Below are 9,649 nucleotides of genomic sequence, written 5' to 3' on the forward strand. Positions count from 1 at the left end.
CCATGTCATGTCCATGAATTTTGTACATCTAAATGTCTATATTCATAGTAATAACTATTATAACTATTATTCATAATAAATTGGTATCCCAGTGGTAATTTAGGTGTGTGCATTGACATTCTTGAGGTTTTCAGTTTTGCAGAACACTGATATCTATGGACTCTAACATGGACTTCATTTAAAGAAACCTACGGACCATTAATGGACAAAAACATGAATCAATTTGTATTGTGGCATTCAAATCCTAGCACTTCGGGAAAGGTAAGTTGTTGACTGTGTTTTACGTTAGGTGAGAAATGGAGTAGCCCTGGATTGGTCTAGGAAATTGTAGGATTGTGATTGAAAAATATAGGCTGAATCTCTTTCAATTATGTTTTAATCTGGATCGTCCAGAAAGAGGTTTGTTCTGTATTTATTAGGCAATCGTTACTATTTCCCTGTAAAATTGATGAGAAATTAGAGCGTTTAACAGGTGTGTTATTCTTGGAAGATTACTGTTCTTTCTTTTTCTGGGAGCTCTCCTTTCAAAATTTTAGAGTCTGGTAGAATATATCAACTTATGGATACCCTGTAGCAATGGGACTTCAAATAGTTATTTAAATCATCTCCTATCCAACTTTGGCTCTATAATAGTATATGTCCCAAATCTGGCCAATTTTATTTATGCCTTAGGTTAAAGCAAGAAAAGAGGCTAAAAAACTGTCTTTTTTTTTTTCTTCATCCTGCCTTATTAATACTATTTTTCTTTTTTCCTTCTTTGTTCTTCTTTTTAAAAATCCCTTTGATGATTCATTCTCCAGGCCTTTTATCTTTCTATCCTGGGGATAAAGTTTCTCTCTTGCTCTAGTTTACCTTTCTTAGCTTAGGAGTTTGTTAATTTTTAAAATTATCGTGTCAGGTGAGTACTAGACTAATGAAGGATATCACTTCACACATTACATAAATGTCTAACCACTATGCTGTACACCTGAAACTAATATAAACTAATATTAAATGTCAACTGTAATTGAAAAATAAAAAACCCTTCACTTCTAACCTTGTGATAATGTTTGACACCTTTTAATCACTAAGCATTAATCTTGTGTTTTTCCTGGTCTCCTTTGTAGATATATGGGCTTCTTGTTTAGAATTTGTTCGATTCTAAAATCAGACNTGTCCTCCACAACTAGACTGAAGAACAAAAGGACAGCAACTTGTCTGTTCCGCTTCCCCCAATCCCCCAGCGCTGTTCCCATCCCCCAATTCCCCAATTAAAAAAAAAATCTAAAATAAAAAAAAAGAAATAATGCTTTCAGCAAGTGAGAATTCAGCAAACTGCTCTTGAATGGGTAAGGTAAACATAGTCAATATAGCAGTAGTGTATTTCTCTAAACTTGCCATAGCATTAAAAATAGATGTGTAGAAAACGGTAGTTAATTTAATTGGTGGAAATAAAATAGCACATATAAATCAAACAGTCACTAAGGAAAGTACAACAGAAGAAAAGACTGACTTTCAAATTTTTATAAACTATCATGCAACTGCTCTTATAGTACAGATGAGTCAAAATATAAATAGCAAGATTGAAAGCCAGAATTAGATACATCAGTATTTAGAGATTTATTTTAAAAAACAAAAACTTAATCCATGAATCAAAAATTGGCATGGATCCAATTCAGAGGAACAAGCACTAGTGTATGTATTGTAGATTCATATGTAGAATGAAGACAAAAGTTGAAATCAATTTGTTTAGAGATTGTAATGATAAGCATGGAATATTAAAATGTGATAACATTTTCTTAGTATACATAATTTATGCCAAAATTAAAAGTATTAATAAAGAGAGAAAATAAATGAAACAATGTGTTTTCTAGACATGGCTTTAGATTAAGACGCATTTATTGCACATTGTACAATGGATCTCCAGAACTTTTTCATCTTGCAAAACTGAAACTATACCCATTGAACAACTCCTCTTTTCCCCTTCCCCCAGGCCCTAGAAACCACCATTCTACTTTATGTTTCTAAGAGCTTGGCTACTCTAGATACCTCATATAAGTGAAATCATGCCATATTTGCCTTTCTGTGACGGGCTTATTTAACTAGTACCATACTTTTTGATAACTGTAACTTTGTAATAAGTTTTGAAGTTAAAAGTGTGAGCCCTCCAGCTTTCTTTTTATTGCAAGGTTGTTTTGCCTATTCAGGGTCCTTTGAGAGTCTGTCTTACCACAGAGTATGATGTTTGCTATGGACTTTTCATATATGGCCTTTATTATGTTGAGATAATTTCCTTCTCTTCTTAGTTTGTTGAGTGTTTTTTATCATGAAAGGGTGTTAAATTTTGTCAAGTGCTTTTTCTTCATCAATTGATATGATCATATGGGTTTTGTTCTTCATTTTGTTGATGTGGTCTATATTACATGGATTGATTTTTGTATGTTGAACCATCCTTGCATTCCAGATCATACTTGGTCATGGTGTAATCAACAAATCATACTTGGTCATGGTGTAATCCTTTTAATGTATTGTTGAATTTGGTTTGCCAGTATTTTGTTGAGGACTTTTGCATCAATATTCATCGGGGATATTGGTGTGTAGTTTTCTTGTGGTATTTTTGTGTCCACTGAGTATCAAGGTAATGCTGGCCTCATGAAATAAGTATGGAAGTGTTCCCTCCTCTTCATTTTTTTTTTTTTGGAAGAGTTTGAGAAGGTTTGGTGTTAATTCTTTGAATGTTTGGTAGATTTCTCCAGGGAAGCCATCTGGTCTTGGACTTTTCTCTGTTAGGAGGTTTATGATTACTGATTCAATTTTCTTACTAGTTATAGGTTTGTTCAGATTTTCAATTTCTTCATAATTTAGTTTTGGTGGTGTATGTTTCTAGAAATACATCAATTTTTTTTAGATTATCCAATTTGTTGGTGTATAATTGTTCATACTAGATTCTTTTGATTTTTTTATTTCTGTGCTGTCAGTTGTAATATCTTCTTTTTTGTTTCAAATTTTGCTATTTGAGTCCTTTCTCTTTCTCTTTTTTTTTTTTTAAGATTTTTATTGGGGAGTTGGGGGAAGGGGAACAGTTGCTGTCTTTTTGTTCTTCAGTCTGGTTGTGGAGGACGTTGCTTCACGGGCTCAAGTTGGCACCATCATTGCGCTCTTCCCAGGTGAGGCAGATCGATTGCTGGCTTCTGGATGGCCGGCCACTCACGGTGGCTGCTGGCCGCTCACGGTGGCTGCTGGCTACACATGGTAGCCCATGATAACCCACTGCAGCAGGGGCTGCAGCCTAGGCCATTGCCGACGACTCACAGCAGCCCAGCTCCAGGTTGAGCTGTTGTTGAGCATCTTAGCTGTAGAGGGCAGTGTCACTGGCCCTCATATGTGGGATACAAACCAGGGCCCTCTGGCATCCCAAGCCAGCTCTTAACCAACGTGCCACTCAGCCAGCCCTCTCTTTTTCTTTTTTAATCTACCTAAGAGTTGTCAATTTTGTAGATCTTTTTAAAAATCCAGCTCTTGGTTTCATTGATTTTTTTTTTCTATTCTCTATTTTGTTTATTACTGCACTATTTTTATTATTTCCTCCCTTCTGCTAATTGAGTTTAGTTTGTTATTCTTTTTATAGTTCTTTGAGGTATAAAGTTAGTTTGTTGATTTGAGATCTTTTCTTCTTTTCTAATGTAGGCATTTACCACTGTAATCTTCCCTCTTAGTAGTGCTTTTGCTGCCTCCCATAAGTTTTGGTATGTTGTATTTTTGTTTTCATTTGTCTTGATATAGTTTCTAATTTCCCATGTGATTTCTTCTTTGAGTCATAGTTGTTCAAGAGTGTGTTGTTTAATTTTCATATATTTGTGAAATTTCCCATTTGTATTTTTCAGATCCAGAATTTCTGTTTGGTTCTTTTTTATACATTGTCTTTGATGATATTCTCATTTTGTTAATGTATCATTTTCCTGATACTCTTTAGTTGTCTATCTGTGTTCTCTTGTAGCACATTGAACACTTTTTCAATGATTATTTTGCATTCTTTGTCAGGTAATTCATAGACCTCTGTTTCTTTGGGGTTAGTTCCTGAAGATTTATTTTGTTCTTTTGATTGGGCCCTATTTCCATTTCCTCATACGTCTTGTTATTTTTTCCTGGGATTTGTGCATGTGAAAAAACAGCCATCTTTCCCAGTTCTATGGACTGACTTCATACAGGGGAACAACGTCATCAATCAGCTGTACTACAGATTCTGGGGGTCTCTTAAACTTTGTATGGAATTGTGTCTTTGAGCTTATGCATGTTGCTTCCCAATTAGAAAGGTTTGCCTGTTTCTCAGGAGTTTATAAACTTTTGCTCTCTCTGGTGTTGGTCTGTTGTAGTGCAGATTTTCTGGTGCTGCAGCTAGCCTCCATGCTCTCCTCTGCTCTCAGCAGCCCCTGGGCATCCAAAGTATGCCATTTTTCCTCATCACTCCAAGTCAGGTGAGAGAGAAACCAGTCTCTCAGGCAGTACCCCCCAAACCTGGAACATTACACACACATTCTACTCTTCTGTCTCCCTCCTTACAGAGAAACTGTGAGTTGGGTGTTTACTTCTGATACTGCCAAACTGTGCCAGCTTGAAGGAAAGGCTGGAAAAGGCGAAACAAAATGGCTTTTTTACCCATTTCAATGTGGCTGTTCTTGGCTTTGAGCTTTCCTTGGGTACTACAACTTCTTGTTTCTGGAGGTCACATAAAGACCTTTTAGACCATATATTGTTGTTAAGTTAGTGTCACTGAGGGGAACTAGATCTGGGACTTCCTATTCTGCCATCTTGCTGACGCTCTGTGAGGGAATGAGGTATTGGGCTTTCTATGTCACCATTTTTTCTCTACTTATAAGGACGAGTCATGTTGGACTAGGGCCCACCCTCCTCCAGTATGACATCCTCTTAACTTGATTACATCTGCAAAGAGCCTGTTCCCAAATAAAGTCACGTTCACAGATACCGGGAGTAAGGACTTCAACTTACCTTTTTTTGGTGGAGGGTGCAGGGTGAGGATATAGCTGCAGCCTCCATTGGTGCTCATAAAAGATTGAGGGCAACACATAAATTTGGAGAGAGCCACCCTTTAGGACACACAGTTATAAAACCCTGCTCACCCTACCAGTTATCTCATAAGAAACACAAATCTTAAGGCACTGGGTGAGAGACAGGAAACCCTTCTGTTTTCAGGATCCAGGCAAAGATTTACTGCTTCTTGGGGTCATGTAGAAGCAAAAGCTATCTGCCTCGGGAGGTGCAAGAAACTCTCCACTAGTAACTGCTGCTACGTTGTAGTTAGTGTGGGATCTAGGGTGCAGTGTTCCCCCACAGATACTAGGTAGAGTTTCACTGCCCTAAGGTTGGGGTGGGGATGCAGGAAGCCCCATACCCAAGGTCTGGGTGCATAAGGCCTGCCTAAGATTGAGGCTGGATCAAGAGAACCAAGTTAGTTGGCACTGAGTAACAAACAAGAGTAATCAACTTAGGGAGGGGCAAGGATTCTGAGAAAGCCTCTTCTGTGGCACAGGCATGCAGTGACTACTAAAGCTGAGGGTGGAGCAGGAACACTGTAAAACCCTTAAGTATCCTATGCTCCACATTAAGCACAAAGCAGCTGCCCACTGCTGGAGAAAGGTGCACAAAAGGTAACTATAGCAATGACAAAACAATAAACACAGCTCAACTATTGACCAGATTCTCTCTCTTTGGGATTCAATTTACCTGGCTGCAGAGCAGAAGAATAAACATGCCCATTTCCAAGAGTAACTATTCTTTTTCTCAGTTTGCACAGTTATTCTATAGACAATGTTTGGCATTCAATCAAAAATTACAAAATATGTGGAAAAAAAAGAGCCACCCATCTTTCAAGAGAGAAAGCAATAGACCCAGACCCGGAGATGATTCGTTTGGAACTATCAGGTAGGGACTTTAATTAGTATATTATAAAATCTAGTGGAAAAGGTGGGGCATGTGCATGAACAGATAAGGAATTTTAGCAGAGAAATGTAAACTATAAAAAGTCAAATGGACATACTAAAATAAAAAATATGATACCCAAGATGAAGAACTCCTTTGATGGGCTCATCAACAGATCAGACAAAACTGAGAAAAGAATAAGTGAGTTTGAAAATAGGTCAATAGAAATTATCCAAACTAAAACACAAATGGAAAAAAAGAGTGATGTGAGAAGAAAAAGAAATGAAAATAATATGGCACAATTTATCATGTATCTAGTTATTTCTATTGATGGTAAGAGGGAGTCAGCACTTGCCACTATACTTTTTTTTTTTCTTTTGGCTGAGTCATCCTGCCACCAGTTGGCAGCTCAGCGGCAGCTCAGTTCAGACCGGGAATTGAACTGCTGTTGCTCAGAGCTCAAACTCTTGAGTGAGCTCTTAACCAACTGAGGCACTCTGCCAGCACTCACTTGCCACTATACTATCATTGCATTTCCCTTCATTCATTTTTGTGTTCCTTATGCTTCTGTGTTCTAGCTACTTCTGCTTCTGACATTCGTGGTGGCGAATGTAACCTATATTCAACTTTCCAGAAGAAAGCCAGGCTTTTTTGGTGGAACTTATGACAACTTCTAGGAGTTGAGTTAGAAGGTACTTTGAATTAAACTGTTTTGTGTCTCAAAATTATATATCTAAAGAGCTCACAACAGTGGTACCTTGATACAACTTGGTACCTTAATTTTCTCCTATTTTAGAATGAGTTTCCTAGGAATACCTCTACTTCAAACAGTAGTCTCTTTTTCTCCTCCCTTCTTTGAGAATGTTAGTCTCGAAATCCCATGTGTTTTCTGTCAGCCCAGAAACACCTTTACTCATTTTTTTGGCAGCCCATGAAGGTCCTCGGGCCCATTAAGATTCTAGCCACTGTTATAAAATAGTGTAGAGGTAGTCTAGGAAAAATATTAAAAAGTAGTGCTCCCTCTGCTAAGTTTTCCTGATATTCTCCTCTTTCTCCATTCTCTCATTTACCCTTCATCTCAACTTCTGAAACACCAGTATATTCTGTAGAAACTCAGATTGTGAAATGTTTAATTTTTTCTTTCCTGAAACAGCCTTTGAGAGCAAGAGAGATGACTGGGCTAAAATTCCAGGGCAACACTTAGTGTACTTTCACCTTCTGAAAATGAGGGAGAGAAGTGCCAAGGTTAAAACTAGAGGCGTGGCCTAAATTGGGGAACTATTTTGTTTCTATTCTAAATCACCCCTACTGTTATGTATGACTATATTGATTTTCGGTGGTTTAAGGTTAGTTTCATAACCACCTCACACTGGAAAGGACAGATTCTCTATAAGCCTTTTCACACTAAATCGGAAATAACTTCTCAGTGAAAATAGATATTTTAGAAATTCCAAAGTAAAGGAAAAACAAAAATGCTTTATATCATCTAGATTTTAAGGTAGTTATATTAATGTAACAGGAATTAATTATGGACTCACTTCAGCATGATATAGTCAGTGTTTGACATACTGAAAAATTGTCCTGTCTTTGATAGTTTGAAACTGTATCAAGGGTAAATTTCTTGAATTGGGTAAATACATGAAGTTTTTCTCTATATAATTGACCCTATAAATATATAATGCCATATATATTTAAATTTTATCTTTTCTTAAATGGTCTAAGGGGGAAAAATGCTTTTCATTTTGTGTCAAGTTTATTGACTCTTCTGTGATACAATATCCGAGTTCAAGGTGCAGAGACAGATACCACTTGGCATACCATTCTAATGTATCATGTGAAAGTAGTTTCTATTTGAAACCCAGATAGGTACTCCAGAGCAGATGGGGAATTCCAGCAAGGTCACTTGCCCATTACAACTTTAAGGTGAAAAAACAAAGGGAAAAAAGTGCCTTTGTGTAAACATTAACCTATCTGCTTTTCAGTGGCTCTTTTTTTTTTAATACTAAAGGGAGAGCTCAAACTGGATTTATTCCATCTGTGAAATAAAAAATAGTAAATTTAATTAATTTGGAGGTTAAGTTTATATCTCTGTGGTCTATTACATTGTCTGGATTGGCAAAATAGCAGTGCTTTTAAAATACAAGGAGACAGAGTACAGGCAGGAATTCTTAAAAATGATTTCATTGTGTTTTCGTTGGTAGTTCTGTCAGTTGAAACAGAGCCAGTTCTTGCTCTTGAAGCTTTATAAACCTGCCCTTAAATGACATTGACAAACAGACGGGCATTTGACTAAGCAAACATTGCTGGATATACATGATGAATTCAAGTATTGTCATTCTGTAAATGTTTTTGTGTGATCTAAATACACAATGAAATTTTGACTGTTAAGAAAATAGCAAGAGAAGTTATTCATCCATAGGATGGTAGTTCTTCAGTCCTGATACTTTAAATCCAGATTTTATTTAGTGTTAAAATTTACATATGTGGTGCCTTATAAAATGCTAGCATATTGAATTTAGTTTTAACTTTGATTATTGTATAGCTTTCAAATCTTTTATTGTTGTGGTTGTGTCTGAGTTAGTAGGGCCTTTGAAAAATTTTCAGTGTCCGACCTGCAGCATCCTGTATAATTTGGTGCTTGCTATCCCTCCAATCCCTTGTCCATCATTCTGTTGCAGAGAAGGAAGATGCATTCCCTGTCTGCCTTTGAACAAAGTAGGGCTTTTATAAAATATGCTTATTAAATATTGAGTAGATACAAAATATCCATAAGGCTTATGGAATAATTTTATAAAGAACATATGTGTACCTATAGCCCAGTTTTAAAAAAGCAGTATTACCATTATCTCTAGTGTCTCCTCTCTGATCCTAAACTTTTCTTGCTCCCTCAGTGATAACGAAAGTTCTGAATTTCTTGTTAATAATTTTCTTGCTTCTTTTAATGGTGTTATCACATGACTGTATATCCTAAACGGTATATTGATTAGTTTTACATGTTTTTGAATTGTACAGAAATGGAGTCATATTGCGTGTATTTTTCCTAGGACTTACTATTTTGGTGTCTCAACATTATAGTCTTAGATTTACCCATGTCAATGCATATAACTGTTGCTCATTAGTTTTCATCGCATTGTGGGAGCATTCCGGCACTTATTAGCAGAAAAATTGATTGACGGTCATTTGGGATGTTCCAGTTTTTAATTATTACAAACATTGCTCCTATATATGCATATATCTCTGTATATGTATCAGCCATACATATGTAAGAACTTCTCTGTCAATGTTTCCCAACCTTTTTCATGTCATAGCACATATAGAAAATGATAGATAATATTTGTGCAATACACTGCATTAAAGAAGCTGTATCTCTGGCATGGGGACTTCTGCTTGGCTGGAGGGCTGAGGAGAGCCATATCTGGGCATACCTATAGCCCATTCGTTGCATACTCAGGTACCATGGACAGTAGTTGGACCTCTGCTAGGGTGTGTGCCTGGGAGTTGAACTGTTGGTTTTAGGAACATGCTTCTTCAACTTTTCTAGGTTAATACCAAATTGCATGCTGATCTTAATAGTAATTCCATCTAGCTTACATTCAAAGTGCTTATATCAATCAATATTCCCTGACTATATAAGACAAAAAGGGAATCATTGAGAATTCTACCAATCTCATGATTATGAAAGTCAAGTAGAAAAAGAAAATAATTTATTACCTTCTAGGATATCAATTCAGAT

General features: G+C 36.6%; 1 protein-coding gene across 3 annotated transcripts in view; it reads left to right on the forward strand.

Moving 5' to 3' along the window:
- The window catches only part of MAP3K13 (mitogen-activated protein kinase kinase kinase 13), a 135,083-nt gene that overhangs the window by 5,772 nt on the left and 119,662 nt on the right, over window positions 1-9,649 (forward strand). For all 3 annotated transcript variants that reach the window (XM_019623699.1, XM_019623742.1, XM_019623734.1), the window contains exon 2: window positions 135-261. The gene's annotated coding sequence lies outside the window, so the exon portion shown is untranslated. The remainder of the gene's footprint in view (window positions 1-134; window positions 262-9,649) is intronic.

Source organism: Hipposideros armiger, unplaced genomic scaffold (assembly GCF_001890085.2).
Source record: "Hipposideros armiger isolate ML-2016 unplaced genomic scaffold, ASM189008v1 scaffold_14, whole genome shotgun sequence".
NCBI classification, from domain to species: Eukaryota; Metazoa; Chordata; class Mammalia; order Chiroptera; family Hipposideridae; genus Hipposideros; species Hipposideros armiger.